This window comes from Crinia signifera, chromosome 8, assembly GCF_055691185.1.
Source record: "Crinia signifera chromosome 8, ASM5569118v1, whole genome shotgun sequence".
NCBI classification, from domain to species: Eukaryota; Metazoa; Chordata; class Amphibia; order Anura; family Myobatrachidae; genus Crinia; species Crinia signifera.
In genome coordinates this window covers 89,466,004-89,482,547 of record NC_139224.1, presented here as the reverse complement: position 1 = coordinate 89,482,547, position 16,544 = coordinate 89,466,004, and the positions used below count along the sequence as shown (strand labels likewise).

The window sequence follows — 16,544 nt, the reverse complement described above, 5'->3', positions numbered from 1 at the left end:
AGAAGTAGAAGAGGGCAAAAAAGTGCCTGTATTTCACCTACAGCCATACCACATTGGATAGGCCCAATCTCATCTGATCTTGGAAACTAAGCAGTGTTGGGCCTGGTTAGTACTTGGGTGGGAGACCACATGGGAACACCAGGTGCTGAAGGTTTTTTCACATTACTGGCAAATTGTTTTTATTCTCTAGCTATTTAAATTGGAAACTTTTTCTTTTTATTGCCAGCACAGACATTTGAAAGAGGTCAAACAGACACAATAGCCATCACCTAAAGACTTACCACACGGTTTAGGCCCAATTCCTACTGCTTTTGGCAGCTAAACAGTGTTGAGCCTCTTTAGTAGTTTAATTTAAGACCCCCTGCTAATATCATGTCCTGTAGGTATTTTTACATTACCAACACATGATTTTTTTCAGTAAGCCAATACAGTTAGGAAACTTTTGTATTATCTTACCTGGTGATAGAAGTAGAAGAGGGCAAAAAAGTGCCTTTATCTCACCTACAGCCATACCACATTGGATAGGCCCAATCTCGTCTGATCTTGGAAGCTAAGCAGTGTTGGGCCTGGTTAGTACTTGGGTGGGAGACCACATGGGAACACCAGGTGCTGTAGGTTTTTTCACATTACTGTCAAATTGTTTTTATTATCTAGCTATTTAAATTGGAAAATTTTTCTTTTTATTGCCAGCACTGACATTTGGAAGAGGTCAAACAGACACAATAGCCATCACCTAAAGACTTACCACACTGTTTAGGCCCAATTCCAAATGCTTTTGGCAGCTAAACAGTGTTGAGCCTCTTTAGTAGTTTAATTAAAGACCCCCTGCTAATATCATGTTCTGTAGGTCTTTTCACATTACCAACACATGATTTTTTTCAGTAATCCAATACAGTTAGGAAACTTTTTTTTAGCTTACCTGGTGATAGAAGTAGAAGAGGGCAAAAAAGTGCCTGTATTTCACCTACAGCCATTCCACATTGGATAGGCCCAATCTCGTCTGATCTTGGAAGCTAAGCAGTGTTGTGCCTGGTTAGTACTTGGGTGGGAGACCACATGGGAACACCAGGTGCTGTAGGTTTTTTCACATTACTGGCAAATTGTTTTTATTCTCTAGCTATTTAAATTGGAAACTTTTTCTTTTTATTGCCAGCACAGACATTTGGAAGAGGTCAAACAGACACAATAGCCATCACCTAAAGACTTACCACACTGTTTAGGCCCAATTCCAACTGCTTTTGGCAGCTAAACAGTGTTGAGCCTCTTTAGTAGTTTAATTTAAGACCCCCTGCTAATATCATGTCCTGTAGGTCTTTTTACATTACCAACACATGATTTTTTTAGTAAGCCAATACAGTTAGGAAACTTTTTTATTAGCTTACCTGGTGATAGAAGTAGAAGAGGGCAAAAAAGTGACTGTATCTCACCTACAGCCATACCGCATTGGATAGGCCCAATCTCGTCTGATCTTGGAAGCTAAGCAGTGTTGGGCCTGGTTAGTACTTGGGTGGGAGACCACATGGGAACACCAGGTGCTGAAGGTTTTTTCACATTACTGGCAAATTGTTTTTATTCTCTAGCTATTTAAATTGGAAACTTTTTCTTTTTATTGCCAGCACAGACATTTGGAAGAGGTCAAACAGACACAATAGCCATCACCTAAAGACTTACCACACGGTTTAGGCCCAATTCCTACTGCTTTTGGCAGCTAAACAGTGTTGAGCCTCTTTAGTAGTTTAATTTAAGACCCCCTGCTAATATCATGTCCTGTAGGTCTTTTTACATTACCAACACATGATTTTTTTCAGTAAGCCAATACAGTTAGGAAACTTTTGTATTATCTTACCTGGTGATAGAAGTAGAAGAGGGCAAAAAAGTGCCTTTATCTCACCTACAGCCATACCACATTGGATAGGCCCAATCTCGTCTGATCTTGGAAGCTAAGCAGTGTTGGGCCTGGTTAGTACTTGGGTGGGAGACCACATGGGAACACCAGGTGCTGTAGGTTTTTTCACATTACTGGCAAATTGTTTTTATTCTCTAGCTATTTAAATTGGAAACTTTTTCTTTTTATTGCCAGCACAGACATTTGGAAGAGGTCAAACAGACAAAATAGCCATCACCTAAAGACTTACCACACGGTTTAGGCCCAATTCCAACTGCTTTTGGCAGCTAAACAGTGTTGAGCCTCTTTAGTAGTTTAATTTAAGACCCCCTGCTAATATTATGTCCTGTAGGTCTTTTTACATTACCAACACATGATTTTTTTCAGTAAGCCAATACCGTTAGGAAACTTTTTTATTAGCTTACCTGGTGATAGAAGTAGAATAGGGCAAAAAAGTGCCTGTATCTCACCTACAGCCATACCACATTGGATAGGCCCAATCTCGTCTGATCTTGGAAGCTAAGCAGTGTTGGGCCTGGTTAGTACTTGGGTGGGAGACCACATGGGAACACCAGGTGCTGTAGGTTTTTTCACATTACTGGCAAATTGTTTTTATTATCTAGCTATTTAAATTGGAAACTTTTTCTTTTTATTGCCAGCACTGACATTTGGAAGAGGTCAAACAGACACAATAGCCATCACCTAAAGACTTACCACACTGTTTAGGCCCAATTCCAAATGCTTTTGGCAGCTAAACAGTGTTGAGCCTCTTTAGTAGTTTAATTTAAGACCCCCTGCTAATATCATGTTCTGTAGGTCTTTTCACATTACCAACACATGATTTTTTTCAGTAATCCAATACAGTTAGGAAACTTTTTTTTAGCTTACCTGGTGATAGAAGTAGAAGAGGGCAAAAAAGTGCCTGTATTTCACCTACAGCCATTCCACATTGGATAGGCCCAATCTCGTCTGATCTTGGAAGCTAAGCAGTGTTGTGCCTGGTTAGTACTTGGGTGGGAGACCACATGGGAACACCAGGTGCTGAAGGTTTTTTCACATTACTGGCAAATTGTTTTTATTCTCTAGCTATTTAAATTGGAAACTTTTTCTTTTTATTGCCAGCACAGACATTTGGAAGAGGTCAAACAGACACAATAGCCATCACCTAAAGACTTACCACACGGTTTAGGCCCAATTCCAACTGCTTTTGGCAGCTAAACAGTGTTGAGCCTCTTTAGTAGTTTAATTTAAGACCCCCTGCTAATATCATGTTCTGTAGGTCTTTTCACATTACCAACACATGATTTTTTTCAGTAATCCAATACAGTTAGGAAACTTTTTTTTAGCTTACCTGGTGATAGAAGTAGAAGAGGGCAAAAAAGTGCCTGTATTTCACCTACAGCCATTCCACATTGGATAGGCCCAATCTCGTCTGATCTTGGAAGCTAAGCAGTGTTGTGCCTGGTTAGTACTTGGGTGGGAGACCACATGGGAACACCAGGTGCTGTAGGTTTTTTCACATTACTGGCAAATTGTTTTTATTCTCTAGCTATTTAAATTGGAAACTTTTTCTTTTTATTGCCAGCACAGACATTTGGAAGAGGTCAAACAGACACAATAGCCATCACCTAAAGACTTACCACACTGTTTAGGCCCAATTCCAACTGCTTTTGGCAGCTAAACAGTGTTGAGCCTCTTTAGTAGTTTAATTTAAGACTCCCTGCTAATATCATGTCCTGTAGGTCTTTTTACATTACCAACACATGATTTTTTTAGTAAGCCAATACAGTTAGGAAACTTTTTTATTAGCTTACCTGGTGATAGAAGTAGAAGAGGGCAAAAAAGTGCCTGTATCTCACCTACAGCCATACCGCATTGGATAGGCCCAATCTCGTCTGATCTTGGAAGCTAAGCAGTGTTGGGCCTGGTTAGTACTTGGGTGGGAGACCACATGGGAACACCAGGTGCTGTAGGTTTTTTCACATTACTGGCAAATTGTTTTTATTCTCTAGCTATTTAAATTGGAAACTTTTTCTTTTTATTGCCAGCACAGACATTTGGAAGAGGTAAAACAGACAAAATAGCCATCACCTAAAGACTTACCACACTGTTTAGGCCCAATTCCAACTGCTTTTGGCAGCTAAACAGTGTTGAGCCTCTTTAGTAGTTTAATTTAAGACCCCCTGCTAATATTATGTCCTGTAGGTCTTTTTACATTACCAACACATGATTTTTTTCAGTAAGCCAATACAGTTAGGAAACTTTTTTATTAGCTTACCTGGTGATAGAAGTAGAAGAGGGCAAAAAAGTGCCTGTATCTCACCTACAGCCATACCACATTGGATAGGCCCAATCCCGTCTGATCTTGGAAGCTAAGCAGTGTTGGGCCTGGTTAGTACTTGGGTGGGAGACCACATGGGAACACCAGGTGCTGAAGGTTTTTTCACATTACTGGCAAATTGTTTTTATTCTCTAGCTATTTAAATTGGAAACTTTTTCTTTATATTGCCAGTACAGACATTTGGAAGAGGTCAAACAGACACAATAGCCATCACCTAAAGACTTACCACACTGTTTAGGCCCAATTCCAACTGCTTTTGGCAGCTAAACAGTGTAGAGCCTCTTTAGTAGTTTAATTTAAGACCCCCTGCTAATATCATGTCCTGTAGGTCTTTTTACATTACCAACACATGATTTTTTCCCGTAAGCCAAAACAGTTAGGAAACTTTTTTATTAGCTTACCTGGTGATAGAAGTAGAAGAGGGCAAAAAAGTGCCTGTATCTCACCTATTGACATACCACATTGGATAGGCCCAATCTTATCTGATCTTGGAAGCTAAGCAGTGTTGGGCTTGGTTAGTGCTTGTGTGGGAGACCACATGGGAACACCAAGTGCTCTAGGCTTTTCACATTACTGGCAATTTTTTTTTATTCTCTAGCTATTTAAATTGGAAACTTTTTCTTTTTATTGCCAGCACAGACATTTGGAAGAGGTCAAACAGACACAATAGCCATCACCTAAAGACTTACCACACGGTTTAGGCCCAATTCCAACTGATTTTGGCAGCTAAACAGTGTTGAGCCTCTTTAGTAGTTTAATTTAAGACCCCCTGCTAATATCATGTTCTGTAGGTCTTTTTACATTACCAACACATGATTTTTTTCAGTAAGCCAATACAGTTAGAAAACTTTTTTATTAGCTTACCTGGTGATAGAAGTAGAAGAGGGCAAAAAAGTGCCTGTATTTCACCTACAGCCATACCACATTGGATAGGCCCAATCTTGTCTGATCTTGGAAGCTAAGCAGTGTTGGGCCTGGTTAGTACTTGGGTGGGAGACCACATGGGAACACCAGGTGCTGAAGGTTTTTTCACATTACTGGCAAATTGTTTTTATTCTCTAGCTATTTAAATTGGAAACTTTTTCTTTTTATTGCCAGCACAGACATTTGGAAGAGGTCAAACAGACACAATAGCCATCACCTAAAGACTTACCACACGGTTTAGGCCCAATTCCTACTGCTTTTGGCAGCTAAACAGTGTTGAGCCTCTTTAGTAGTTTAATTTAAGACCCCCTGCTAATATCATGTCCTGTAGGTCTTTTTACATTACCAACACATGATTTTTTTCAGTAAGCCAATACAGTTAGGAAACTTTTGTATTATCTTACCTGGTGATAGAAGTAGAAGAGGGCAAAAAAGTGCATTTATCTCACCTACAGCCATACCACATTGGATAGGCCCAATCTCGTCTGATCTTGGAAGCTAAGCAGTGTTGGGCCTGGTTAGTACTTGGGTGGGAGACCACATGGGAACACCAGGTGCTGTAGGTTTTTTCACATTACTGGCAAATTGTTTTTATTATCTAGCTATTTAAATTGGAAACTTTTTCTTTTTATTGCCAGCACTGACATTTGGAAGAGGTCAAACAGACACAATAGCCATCACCTAAAGACTTACCACACTGTTTAGGCCCAATTCCAAATGCTTTTGGCAGCTAAACAGTGTTGAGCCTCTTTAGTAGTTTAATTTAAGACCCCCTGCTAATATCATGTTCTGTAGGTCTTTTCACATTACCAACACATGATTTTTTTCAGTAATCCAATACAGTTAGGAAACTTTTTTTTAGCTTACCTGGTGATAGAAGTAGAAGAGGGCAAAAAAGTGCCTGTATTTCACCTACAGCCATTCCACATTGGATAGGCCCAATCTCGTCTGATCTTGGAAGCTAAGCAGTGTTGTGCCTGGTTAGTACTTGGGTGGGAGACCACATGGGAACACCAGGTGCTGTAGGTTTTTTCACATTACTGGCAAATTGTTTTTATTCTCTAGCTATTTAAATTGGAAACTTTTTCTTTTTATTGCCAGCACAGACATTTGGAAGAGGTCAAACAGACACAATAGCCATCACCTAAAGACTTACCACACGGTTTAGGCCCAATTCCTACTGCTTTTGGCAGCTAAACAGTGTTGAGCCTCTTTAGTAGTTTAATTTAAGACCCCCTGCTAATATCATGTCCTGTAGGTCTTTTTACATTACCAACACATGATTTTTTTCAGTAAGCCAATACAGTTAGGAAACTTTTGTATTATCTTACCTGGTGATAGAAGTAGAAGAGGGCAAAAAAGTGCCTTTATCTCACCTACAGCCATACCACATTGGATAGGCCCAATCTCGTCTGATCTTGGAAGCTAAGCAGTGTTGGGCCTGGTTAGTACTTGGGTGGGAGACCACATGGGAACACCAGGTGCTGTAGGTTTTTTCACATTACTGGCAAATTGTTTTTATTCTCTAGCTATTTAAATTGGAAACTTTTTCTTTTTATTGCCAGCACAGACATTTGGAAGAGGTCAAACAGACAAAATAGCCATCACCTAAAGACTTACCACACGGTTTAGGCCCAATTCCAACTGCTTTTGGCAGCTAAACAGTGTTGAGCCTCTTTAGTAGTTTAATTTAAGACCCCCTGCTAATATTATGTCCTGTAGGTCTTTTTACATTACCAACACATGATTTTTTTCAGTAAGCCAATACTGTTAGGAAACTTTTTTATTAGCTTACCTGGTGATAGAAGTAGAAGAGGGCAAAAAAGTGCCTGTATCTCACCTACAGCCATACCACATTGGATAGGCCCAATCTCGTCTGATCTTGGAAGCTAAGCAGTGTTGGGCCTGGTTAGTACTTGGGTGGGAGACCACATGGGAACACCAGGTGCTGTAGGTTTTTTCACATTACTGGCAAATTGTTTTTATTATCTAGCTATTTAAATTGGAAACTTTTTCTTTTTATTGCCAGCACTGACATTTGGAAGAGGTCAAACAGACACAATAGCCATCACCTAAAGACTTACCACACTGTTTAGGCCCAATTCCAAATGCTTTTGGCAGCTAAACAGTGTTGAGCCTCTTTAGTAGTTTAATTTAAGACCCCCTGCTAATATCATGTTCTGTAGGTCTTTTCACATTACCAACACATGATTTTTTTCAGTAATCCAATAGAGTTAGGAAACTTTTTTTTAGCTTACCTGGTGATAGAAGTAGAAGAGGGCAAAAAAGTGCCTGTATTTCACCTACAGCCATTCCACATTAAATAGGCCCAATCTCGTCTGATCTTGGAAGCTAAGCAGTGTTGTGCCTGGTTAGTACTTGGGTGGGAGACCACATGGGAACACCAGGTGCTGAAGGTTTTTTCACATTACTGGCAAATTGTTTTTATTCTCTAGCTATTTAAATTGGAAACTTTTTCTTTTTATTGCCAGCACAGACATTTGGAAGAGGTCAAACAGACACAATAGCCATCACCTAAAGACTTACCACACGGTTTAGGCCCAATTCCAACTGCTTTTGGCAGCTAAACAGTGTTGAGCCTCTTTAGTAGTTTAATTTAAGACCCCCTGCTAATATCATGTCCTGTAGGTCTTTTTACATTACCAACACATGATTTTTTTCAGTAAGCCAATACAGTTAGGAAACTTTTGTATTAGCTTACCTGGTGATAGAAGTAGAAGAGGGCAAAAAAGTGCCCTTATCTCACCTAAAGCCATACCACATTGGATAAGCCCAATCTCGTCTGATCTTGGAAGCTAAGCAGTGTTGGGCCTGGTTAGTACTTGGGTGGGAGACCACATGGGAACACCAGGTGCTGTAGGTTTTTTCACATTACTGGCAAATTGTTTTTATTCTCTAGCTATTTAAATTGGAAACTTTTTCTTTTTATTGCCAGCACAGACATTTGGAAGAGGTCAAACAGACACAATAGCCATCACCTAAAGACTTACCACACTGTTTAGGCCCAATTCCAACTGCTTTTGGCAGCTAAACAGTGTTGAGCCTCTTTAGTAGTTTAATTTAAGACCCCCTGCTAATATCATGTCCTGTAGGTCTTTTTACATTACCAACACATGATTTTTTTAGTAAGCCAATACAGTTAGGAAACTTTTTTATTAGCTTACCTGGTGATAGAAGTAGAAGAGGGCAAAAAAGTGCCTGTATCTCACCTACAGCCATACCGCATTGCATAGGCCCAATCTCGTCTGATCTTGGAAGCTAAGCAGTGTTGGGCCTGGTTAGTACTTAGGTGGGAGACCACATGGGAACACCAGGTGCTGTAGGTTTTTTCACATTACTGGCAAATTGTTTTTATTCTCTAGCTATTTAAATTGGAAACTTTTTCTTTTCATTGCCAGTACAGACATTTGGAAGAGGTCAAACAGACACAATAGCCATCACCTAAAGACTTACCACACTGTTTAGGCCCAATTCCAACTGCTTTTGGCAGCTAAACAGTGTTGAGCCTCTTTAGTAGTTTAATTTAAGACCCCCTGCTAATATCATGTCCTGTAGGTCTTTTTACATTACCAAAACATGATTTTTTTCAGTAAGCCAATACAGTTAGGAAACTTTTTTATTAGCTTACCTGGTGATAGAAGTAGAAGAGGGCAAAAAAGTGCCTGTATCTCACCTACAGCCATACCACATTGGATAGGCCCAATCTTGCCTGATCTTGGAGCTAAGCAGTGTTGGGCCTGGTTAGTACTTGGGTGGGAGACCACATGGGAACACCAGGTGCTGAAGGTTTTTTCACATTACTGGCAAATTGTTTTTATTCTCTAGCTATTTAAATTGGAAACTTTTTCTTTTTATTGCCAGCACTGACATTTGGAAGAGGTGAAACAGACACAATAGCCATCACCTAAAGACTTACCACACTGTTTAGGCCCAATTCCAAATGCTTTTGGCAGCTAAACAGTGTTGAGCCTCTTTAGTAGTTTAATTTAAGACCCCCTGCTAATATCATGTTCTGTAGGTCTTTTCACATTACCAACACATGATTTTTTTCAGTAATCCAATACAGTTAGGAAACTTTTTTTTAGCTTACCTGGTGATAGAAGTAGAAGAGGGCAAAAAAGTGCCTGTATTTCACCTACAGCCATTCCACATTGGATAGGCCCAATCTCGTCTGATCTTGGAAGCTAAGCAGTGTTGTGCCTGGTTAGTACTTGGGTGGGAGACCACATGGGAACACCAGGTGCTGTAGGTTTTTTCACATTACTGGCAAATTGTTTTTATTCTCTAGCTATTTAAATTGGAAACTTTTTCTTTTTATTGCCAGCACAGACATTTGGAAGAGGTCAAACAGACACAATAGCCATCACCTAAAGACTTACCACACGGTTTAGGCCCAATTCCTACTGCTTTTGGCAGCTAAACAGTGTTGAGCCTCTTTAGTAGTTTAATTTAAGACCCCCTGCTAATATCATGTCCTGTAGGTCTTTTTACATTACCAACACATGATTTTTTTCAGTAAGCCAATACAGTTAGGAAACTTTTGTATTATCTTACCTGGTGATAGAAGTAGAAGAGGGCAAAAAAGTGCCTTTATCTCACCTACAGCCATACCACATTGGATAGGCCCAATCTCGTCTGATCTTGGAAGCTAAGCAGTGTTGGGCCTGGTTAGTACTTGGGTGGGAGACCACATGGGAACACCAGGTGCTGTAGGTTTTTTCACATTACTGGCAAATTGTTTTTATTCTCTAGCTATTTAAATTGGAAACTTTTTCTTTTTATTGCCAGCACAGACATTTGGAAGAGGTCAAACAGACAAAATAGCCATCACCTAAAGACTTACCACACGGTTTAGGCCCAATTCCAACTGCTTTTGGCAGCTAAACAGTGTTGAGCCTCTTTAGTAGTTTAATTTAAGACCCCCTGCTAATATTATGTCCTGTAGGTCTTTTTACATTACCAACACATGATTTTTTTCAGTAAGCCAATACTGTTAGGAAACTTTTTTATTAGCTTACCTGGTGATAGAAGTAGAAGAGGGCAAAAAAGTGCCTGTATCTCACCTACAGCCATACCACATTGGATAGGCCCAATCTCGTCTGATCTTGGAAGCTAAGCAGTGTTGGGCCTGGTTAGTACTTGGGTGGGAGACCACATGGGAACACCAGGTGCTGTAGGTTTTTTCACATTACTGGCAAATTGTTTTTATTATCTAGCTATTTAAATTGGAAACTTTTTCTTTTTATTGCCAGCACTGACATTTGGAAGAGGTCAAACAGACACAATAGCCATCACCTAAAGACTTACCACACTGTTTAGGCCCAATTCCAAATGCTTTTGGCAGCTAAACAGTGTTGAGCCTCTTTAGTAGTTTAATTTAAGACCCCCTGCTAATATCATGTTCTGTAGGTCTTTTCACATTACCAACACATGATTTTTTTCAGTAATCCAATAGAGTTAGGAAACTTTTTTTTAGCTTACCTGGTGATAGAAGTAGAAGAGGGCAAAAAAGTGCCTGTATTTCACCTACAGCCATTCCACATTGGATAGGCCCAATCTCGTCTGATCTTGGAAGCTAAGCAGTGTTGTGCCTGGTTAGTACTTGGGTGGGAGACCCCATGGGAACACCAGGTGCTGAAGGTTTTTTCACATTACTGGCAAATTGTTTTTATTCTCTAGCTATTTAAATTGGAAACTTTTTCTTTTTATTGCCAGCACAGACATTTGGAAGAGGTCAAACAGACACAATAGCCATCACCTAAAGACTTACCACACGGTTTAGGCCCAATTCCAACTGCTTTTGGCAGCTAAACAGTGTTGAGCCTCTTTAGTAGTTTAATTTAAGACCCCCTGCTAATATCATGTCCTGTAGGTCTTTTTACATTACCAACACATGATTTTTTTCAGTAAGCCAATACAGTTAGGAAACTTTTGTATTAGCTTACCTGGTGATAGAAGTAGAAGAGGGCAAAAAAGTGCCCTTATCTCACCTAAAGCCATACCACATTGGATAAGCCCAATCTCGTCTGATCTTGGAAGCTAAGCAGTGTTGGGCCTGGTTAGTACTTGGGTGGGAGACCACATGGGAACACCAGGTGCTGTAGGTTTTTTCACATTACTGGCAAATTGTTTTTATTCTCTAGCTATTTAAATTGGAAACTTTTTCTTTTTATTGCCAGCACAGACATTTGGAAGAGGTCAAACAGACACAATAGCCATCACCTAAAGACTTACCACACTGTTTAGGCCCAATTCCAACTGCTTTTGGCAGCTAAACAGTGTTGAGCCTCTTTAGTAGTTTAATTTAAGACCCCCTGCTAATATCATGTCCTGTAGGTCTTTTTACATTACCAACACATGATTTTTTTAGTAAGCCAATACAGTTAGGAAACTTTTTTATTAGCTTACCTGGTGATAGAAGTAGAAGAGGGCAAAAAAGTGCCTGTATCTCACCTACAGCCATACCGCATTGCATAGGCCCAATCTCGTCTGATCTTGGAAGCTAAGCAGTGTTGGGCCTGGTTAGTACTTAGGTGGGAGACCACATGGGAACACCAGGTGCTGTAGGTTTTTTCACATTACTGGCAAATTGTTTTTATTCTCTAGCTATTTAAATTGGAAACTTTTTCTTTTCATTGCCAGTACAGACATTTGGAAGAGGTCAAACAGACACAATAGCCATCACCTAAAGACTTACCACACTGTTTAGGCCCAATTCCAACTGCTTTTGGCAGCTAAACAGTGTTGAGCCTCTTTAGTAGTTTAATTTAAGACCCCCTGCTAATATCATGTCCTGTAGGTCTTTTTACATTACCAAAACATGATTTTTTTCAGTAAGCCAATACAGTTAGGAAACTTTTTTATTAGCTTACCTGGTGATAGAAGTAGAAGAGGGCAAAAAAGTGCCTGTATCTCACCTACAGCCATACCACATTGGATAGGCCCAATCTTGCCTGATCTTGGAGCTAAGCAGTGTTGGGCCTGGTTAGTACTTGGGTGGGAGACCACATGGGAACACCAGGTGCTGAAGGTTTTTTCACATTACTGGCAAATTGTTTTTATTCTCTAGCTATTTAAATTGGAAACTTTTTCTTTTTATTGCCAGCACAGACATTTGGAAGAGGTCAAACAGACACAATAGCCATCACCTAAAGACTTACCACACAGTTTAGGCCCAATTCCAACTGCTTTTGGCAGCTAAACAGTGTTGAGCCTCTTTAGTAGTTTAATTTAAGACCCCCTGCTAATATCATGTCCTGTAGGTCTTTTTACATTACCAACACATGGTTTTTTTCAGTAAGCCAATACAGTTAGGAAACTTTTGTATTAGCTTACCTGGTGATAGAAGTAGAAGAGGGCAAAAAAGTGCCTTTATCTCACCTACAGCCATACCACATTGGATAGGCCCAATCTTGTCTGATCTTGGAAGCTAAGCAGTGTTGGGCCTGGTTAGTACTTGGGTGGGAGACCACATGGGAACACCAGGTGCTGTAGGTTTTTTCACATTACTGGCAAATTGTTTTTATTCTCTAGCTATTTAAATTGGAAACTTTTTCTTTTTATTGCCAGCACAGACATTTGGAAGAGGTCAAACAGACACAATAGCCATCACCTAAAGACTTACCACACTGTTTAGGCCCAATTCCAACTGCTTTTGGCAGCTAAACAGTGTTGAGCCTCTTTAGTAATTTAATTTAAGACCCCCTGCTAATATCATGTCCTGTAGGTCTTTTTACATTACCAACACATGATTTTTTTCAGTAAGCCAATACAGTTAGGAAACTTTTGTATTAGCTTACCTGGTGATAGAAGTAGAAGAGGGCAAAAAAGTGCCTTTATCTCACCTACAGCCATACCACATTGGATAAGCCCAATCTCGTCTGATCTTGGAAGCTAAGCAGTGTTGGGCCTAGTTAGTGCTTGGGTGGGAGACCACATGGGAACACCAGGTGCTGTAGGTTTTTTAACATTACTGGCAAATTGTTTTTATTCTCTAGCTATTTAAATTGGAAACTTTTTCTTTCTATTGCCAGTACAGACATTTGGAAGAGGTCAAACAGACACAATAGCCATCACCTAAAGACTTACCACACGGTTTAGGCCCAATTCCAACTGATTTTGGCAGCTAAACAGTGTTGAGCCTCTTTAGTAGTTTAATTTAAGACCCCCTGCTAATATCATGTCCTGTAGGTCTTTTTACATTACCAACACATGATTTTTTTCAGTAAGCCAATACAGTTAGGAAACTTTTGTATTAGCCCACCTGGTGATAGAAGTAGAAGAGGGCAAAAAAGTGCCTGTATTTCACCTACAGCCATACCACATTGGATAGGCCCAATCTCGTCTGATCTTGGAAGCTAAACAGTGTTGGGCCTGGTTAGTACTTGGGTGGGAGACCACATGGGAACACCAGGTGCTGAAGGTTTTTTCACATTACTGGCAAATTGTTTTTATTCTCTAGCTATTTAAATTGGAAACTTTTTCTTTTTATTGCCAGCACTGACATTTGGAAGAGGTCAAACAGACACAATAGCCATCACCTAAAGACTTACCACACTGTTTAGGCCCAATTCCAAATGCTTTTGGCAGCTAAACAGTGTTGAGCCTCTTTAGTAGTTTAATTTAAGACCCCCTGCTAATATCATGTTCTGTAGGTCTTTTTACATTACCAACACATGATTTTTTTCAGTAAGCCAATACAGTTAGGAAACTTTTTTATTAGCTTACCTGGTGATAGAAGTAGAAGAGGGCAAAAAAGTGCCTGTATTTCACCTACAGCCATACCACATTGGATAGGCCCAATCTCGTCTGATCTTGGAAGCTAAGCAGTGTTGGGTCTGGTTAGTACTTGGGTGGGAGACCACATGGGAACACCAGGTGCTGAAGGTTTTTTCACATTACTGGCAAATTGTTTTTATTCTCTAGCTATTTAAATTGGAAACTTTTTCTTTTTATTGCCAGCACAGACATTTGGAAGAGGTCAAACAGACAAAATAGCCATCACCTAAAGACTTACCACACGGTTTAGGCCCAATTCCAACTGCTCTTGGCAGCTAAACAGTGTTGAGCCTCTTTAGTAGTTTAATTTAAGACCCCCTGCTAATATTATGTCCTGTAGGTCTTTTTACATTACCAACACATGATTTTTTTCAGTAAGCCAATACCGTTAGGAAACTTTTTTATTAGCTTACCTGGTGATAGAAGTAGAAGAGGGCAAAAAAGTGCCTGTATCTCACCTACAGCCATACCACATTGGATAGGCCCAATCTCGTCTGATCTTGGAAGCTAAGCAGTGTTGGGCCTGGTTAGTACTTGGGTGGGAGACCACATGGGAACACCAGGTGCTGTAGGTTTTTTCACATTACTGGCAAATTGTTTTTATTATCTAGCTATTTAAATTGGAAACTTTTTCTTTTTATTGCCAGCGCTGACATTTGGAAGAGGTCAAACAGACACAATAGCCATCACCTAAAGACTTACCACACTGTTTAGGCCCAATTCCAACTGCTTTTGGCATCTAAACAGTGTTGAGCCTCTTTAGTAGTTTAATTTAAGACCCCCTGCTAATATCATGTTCTGTAGGTCTTTTCACATTACCAACACATGATTTTTTTCAGTAATCCAATACAGTTAGGAAACTTTTTTTTAGCTTACCTGGTGATAGAAGTAGAAGAGGGCAAAAAAGTGCCTGTATTTCACCTACAGCCATTCCACATTGGATAGGCCCAATCTCGTCTGATCTTGGAAGTTAAGCAGTGTTGTGCCTGCTTAGTACTTGGGTGGGAGACCACATGGGAACACCAGGTGCTGAAGGTTTTTTCACATTACTGGCAAATTGTTTTTATTCTCTAGCTATTTAAATTGGAAACTTTTTCTTTTTATTGCCAGCACAGACATTTGGAAGAGGTCAAACAGACACAATAGCCATCACCTAAAGACTTACCACACGGTTTAGGCCCAATTCCAACTGCTTTTGGCAGCTAAACAGTGTTGAGCCTCTTTAGTAGTTTAATTTAAGACCCCCTGCTAATATCATGTCCTGTAGGTCTTTTTACATTACCAACACATGATTTTTTTCAGTAAGCCAATACAGTTAGGAAACTTTTGTATTAGCTTACCTGGTGATAGAAGTAGAAGAGGGCAAAAAAGTGCCTTTATCTCACCTACAGCCATACCACATTGGATAAGCCCAATCTCGTCTGATCTTGGAAGCTAAGCAGTGTTGGGCCTGGTTAGTACTTGGGTGGGAGACCACATGGGAACACCAGGTGCTGTAGGTTTTTTCACATTACTGGCAAATTGTTTTTATTCTCTAGCTATTTAAATTGGAAACTTTTTCTTTTTATTGCCAGCACAGACATTTGGAAGAGGTCAAACAGACACAATAGCCATCACCTAAAGACTTACCACACTGTTTAGGCCCAATTCCAACTGCTTTTGGCAGCTAAACAGTGTTGAGCCTCTTTAGTAGTTTAATTTAAGACCCCCTGCTAATATCATGTCCTGTAGGTCTTTTTACATTACCAACACATGATTTTTTTAGTAAGCCAATACAGTTAGGAAACTTTTTTATTAGCTTACCTGGTGATAGAAGTAGAAGAGGGCAAAAAAGTGCCTGTATCTCACCTACAGCCATACCGCATTGGATAGGCCCAATCTCGTCTGATCTTGGAAGCTAAGCAGTGTTGGGCCTGATTAGTACTTAGGTGGGAGACCACATGGGAACACCAGGTGCTGTAGGTTTTTTCACATTACTGGCAAATTGTTTTTATTCTCTAGCTATTTAAATTGGAAACTTTTTCTTTTCATTGCCAGTACAGACATTTGGAAGAGGTCAAACAGACACAATAGCCATCACCTAAAGACTTACCACACTGTTTAGGCCCAATTCCAACTGCTTTTGGCAGCTAAACAGTGTTGAGCCTCTTTAGTAGTTTAATTTAAGACCCCCTGCTAATATCATGTCCTGTAGGTCTTTTTACATTACCAAAACATGATTTTTTTCAGTAAGCCAATACAGTTAGGAAACTTTTTTATTAGCTTACCTGGTGATAGAAGTAGAAGAGGGCAAAAAAGTGCCTGTATCTCACCTACAGCCATACCACATTGGATAAGCCCAATCTTGCCTGATCTTGGAGCTAAGCAGTGTTGGGCCTGGTTAGTACTTGGCTGGGAGACCACATGGGAACACCAGGTGCTGAAGGATTTTTCACATTACTGGCAAATTGTTTTTATTCTCTAGCTATTTAAATTGGAAACTTTTTTTTATTGCCAGCACAGACATTTGGAAGAGGTCAAACAGACACAATAGCCATCACCTAAAGACCTACCACACGGTTTAGGCCCAATTCCAACTGCTTTTGGCAGCTAAAC

At 40.0% G+C, this 16,544-nt stretch overlaps 27 non-coding genes and 9 pseudogenes across 27 annotated transcripts; all 36 read left to right on the top strand.

Moving 5' to 3' along the window:
* The first annotated feature begins 35 nt into the window (after window positions 1–35).
* On the top strand, window positions 36–154 carry LOC146033979 (5S ribosomal RNA). Its single transcript, XR_014459388.1, has one exon. It is a non-coding gene; the product is annotated as a 5S ribosomal RNA (ribosomal RNA).
* A 345-nt stretch (window positions 155–499) lies between these two features.
* LOC146032565 (5S ribosomal RNA) lies at window positions 500–618 on the top strand. Its single transcript, XR_014457993.1, has one exon. It is a non-coding gene; the product is annotated as a 5S ribosomal RNA (ribosomal RNA).
* A 344-nt stretch (window positions 619–962) lies between these two features.
* Window positions 963–1,081, top strand: LOC146027703 (5S ribosomal RNA). Its single transcript, XR_014455091.1, has one exon. It is a non-coding gene; the product is annotated as a 5S ribosomal RNA (ribosomal RNA).
* A 344-nt stretch (window positions 1,082–1,425) lies between these two features.
* Window positions 1,426–1,544, top strand: LOC146034560 (5S ribosomal RNA). The gene has a single exon (XR_014459964.1). It is a non-coding gene; the product is annotated as a 5S ribosomal RNA (ribosomal RNA).
* Window positions 1,545–1,889: 345 nt separating this feature from the next.
* LOC146032564 (5S ribosomal RNA) lies at window positions 1,890–2,008 on the top strand. The gene has a single exon (XR_014457992.1). It is a non-coding gene; the product is annotated as a 5S ribosomal RNA (ribosomal RNA).
* Window positions 2,009–2,353: 345 nt separating this feature from the next.
* Window positions 2,354–2,472, top strand: LOC146032563 (5S ribosomal RNA). Its single transcript, XR_014457991.1, has one exon. It is a non-coding gene; the product is annotated as a 5S ribosomal RNA (ribosomal RNA).
* A 344-nt stretch (window positions 2,473–2,816) lies between these two features.
* LOC146028520 (5S ribosomal RNA) lies at window positions 2,817–2,935 on the top strand (annotated as a pseudogene).
* A 344-nt stretch (window positions 2,936–3,279) lies between these two features.
* Window positions 3,280–3,398, top strand: LOC146027702 (5S ribosomal RNA). The gene has a single exon (XR_014455090.1). It is a non-coding gene; the product is annotated as a 5S ribosomal RNA (ribosomal RNA).
* A 344-nt stretch (window positions 3,399–3,742) lies between these two features.
* Window positions 3,743–3,861, top strand: LOC146032777 (5S ribosomal RNA). Its single transcript, XR_014458195.1, has one exon. It is a non-coding gene; the product is annotated as a 5S ribosomal RNA (ribosomal RNA).
* Window positions 3,862–4,206: 345 nt separating this feature from the next.
* LOC146033728 (5S ribosomal RNA) lies at window positions 4,207–4,325 on the top strand. Its single transcript, XR_014459136.1, has one exon. It is a non-coding gene; the product is annotated as a 5S ribosomal RNA (ribosomal RNA).
* Window positions 4,326–4,670: 345 nt separating this feature from the next.
* On the top strand, window positions 4,671–4,789 carry LOC146029701 (5S ribosomal RNA; annotated as a pseudogene).
* A 344-nt stretch (window positions 4,790–5,133) lies between these two features.
* On the top strand, window positions 5,134–5,252 carry LOC146027775 (5S ribosomal RNA; annotated as a pseudogene).
* Window positions 5,253–5,597: 345 nt separating this feature from the next.
* LOC146032561 (5S ribosomal RNA) lies at window positions 5,598–5,716 on the top strand. Its single transcript, XR_014457990.1, has one exon. It is a non-coding gene; the product is annotated as a 5S ribosomal RNA (ribosomal RNA).
* A 344-nt stretch (window positions 5,717–6,060) lies between these two features.
* On the top strand, window positions 6,061–6,179 carry LOC146027700 (5S ribosomal RNA). Its single transcript, XR_014455088.1, has one exon. It is a non-coding gene; the product is annotated as a 5S ribosomal RNA (ribosomal RNA).
* A 345-nt stretch (window positions 6,180–6,524) lies between these two features.
* Window positions 6,525–6,643, top strand: LOC146032560 (5S ribosomal RNA). The gene has a single exon (XR_014457989.1). It is a non-coding gene; the product is annotated as a 5S ribosomal RNA (ribosomal RNA).
* A 345-nt stretch (window positions 6,644–6,988) lies between these two features.
* Window positions 6,989–7,107, top strand: LOC146032558 (5S ribosomal RNA). Its single transcript, XR_014457987.1, has one exon. It is a non-coding gene; the product is annotated as a 5S ribosomal RNA (ribosomal RNA).
* A 344-nt stretch (window positions 7,108–7,451) lies between these two features.
* LOC146029081 (5S ribosomal RNA) lies at window positions 7,452–7,570 on the top strand (annotated as a pseudogene).
* A 345-nt stretch (window positions 7,571–7,915) lies between these two features.
* On the top strand, window positions 7,916–8,034 carry LOC146034476 (5S ribosomal RNA). The gene has a single exon (XR_014459883.1). It is a non-coding gene; the product is annotated as a 5S ribosomal RNA (ribosomal RNA).
* Window positions 8,035–8,378: 344 nt separating this feature from the next.
* Window positions 8,379–8,497, top strand: LOC146033839 (5S ribosomal RNA). Its single transcript, XR_014459247.1, has one exon. It is a non-coding gene; the product is annotated as a 5S ribosomal RNA (ribosomal RNA).
* Window positions 8,498–8,842: 345 nt separating this feature from the next.
* LOC146029290 (5S ribosomal RNA) lies at window positions 8,843–8,960 on the top strand (annotated as a pseudogene).
* Window positions 8,961–9,304: 344 nt separating this feature from the next.
* On the top strand, window positions 9,305–9,423 carry LOC146027699 (5S ribosomal RNA). The gene has a single exon (XR_014455087.1). It is a non-coding gene; the product is annotated as a 5S ribosomal RNA (ribosomal RNA).
* A 345-nt stretch (window positions 9,424–9,768) lies between these two features.
* LOC146032557 (5S ribosomal RNA) lies at window positions 9,769–9,887 on the top strand. Its single transcript, XR_014457986.1, has one exon. It is a non-coding gene; the product is annotated as a 5S ribosomal RNA (ribosomal RNA).
* Window positions 9,888–10,232: 345 nt separating this feature from the next.
* On the top strand, window positions 10,233–10,351 carry LOC146032556 (5S ribosomal RNA). Its single transcript, XR_014457985.1, has one exon. It is a non-coding gene; the product is annotated as a 5S ribosomal RNA (ribosomal RNA).
* Window positions 10,352–10,695: 344 nt separating this feature from the next.
* LOC146028557 (5S ribosomal RNA) lies at window positions 10,696–10,814 on the top strand (annotated as a pseudogene).
* Window positions 10,815–11,159: 345 nt separating this feature from the next.
* Window positions 11,160–11,278, top strand: LOC146034475 (5S ribosomal RNA). The gene has a single exon (XR_014459882.1). It is a non-coding gene; the product is annotated as a 5S ribosomal RNA (ribosomal RNA).
* A 344-nt stretch (window positions 11,279–11,622) lies between these two features.
* LOC146033838 (5S ribosomal RNA) lies at window positions 11,623–11,741 on the top strand. The gene has a single exon (XR_014459246.1). It is a non-coding gene; the product is annotated as a 5S ribosomal RNA (ribosomal RNA).
* Window positions 11,742–12,086: 345 nt separating this feature from the next.
* Window positions 12,087–12,204, top strand: LOC146029289 (5S ribosomal RNA; annotated as a pseudogene).
* A 345-nt stretch (window positions 12,205–12,549) lies between these two features.
* Window positions 12,550–12,668, top strand: LOC146034311 (5S ribosomal RNA). Its single transcript, XR_014459718.1, has one exon. It is a non-coding gene; the product is annotated as a 5S ribosomal RNA (ribosomal RNA).
* Window positions 12,669–13,013: 345 nt separating this feature from the next.
* On the top strand, window positions 13,014–13,132 carry LOC146027537 (5S ribosomal RNA). Its single transcript, XR_014454935.1, has one exon. It is a non-coding gene; the product is annotated as a 5S ribosomal RNA (ribosomal RNA).
* A 345-nt stretch (window positions 13,133–13,477) lies between these two features.
* On the top strand, window positions 13,478–13,596 carry LOC146034997 (5S ribosomal RNA). The gene has a single exon (XR_014460400.1). It is a non-coding gene; the product is annotated as a 5S ribosomal RNA (ribosomal RNA).
* A 345-nt stretch (window positions 13,597–13,941) lies between these two features.
* On the top strand, window positions 13,942–14,060 carry LOC146027622 (5S ribosomal RNA). Its single transcript, XR_014455014.1, has one exon. It is a non-coding gene; the product is annotated as a 5S ribosomal RNA (ribosomal RNA).
* Window positions 14,061–14,405: 345 nt separating this feature from the next.
* LOC146032555 (5S ribosomal RNA) lies at window positions 14,406–14,524 on the top strand. Its single transcript, XR_014457984.1, has one exon. It is a non-coding gene; the product is annotated as a 5S ribosomal RNA (ribosomal RNA).
* Window positions 14,525–14,868: 344 nt separating this feature from the next.
* On the top strand, window positions 14,869–14,987 carry LOC146028923 (5S ribosomal RNA; annotated as a pseudogene).
* Window positions 14,988–15,332: 345 nt separating this feature from the next.
* LOC146032009 (5S ribosomal RNA) lies at window positions 15,333–15,451 on the top strand. The gene has a single exon (XR_014457458.1). It is a non-coding gene; the product is annotated as a 5S ribosomal RNA (ribosomal RNA).
* Window positions 15,452–15,795: 344 nt separating this feature from the next.
* Window positions 15,796–15,914, top strand: LOC146033558 (5S ribosomal RNA). The gene has a single exon (XR_014458967.1). It is a non-coding gene; the product is annotated as a 5S ribosomal RNA (ribosomal RNA).
* A 345-nt stretch (window positions 15,915–16,259) lies between these two features.
* LOC146029569 (5S ribosomal RNA) lies at window positions 16,260–16,377 on the top strand (annotated as a pseudogene).
* Window positions 16,378–16,544: the final 167 nt, after the last annotated feature.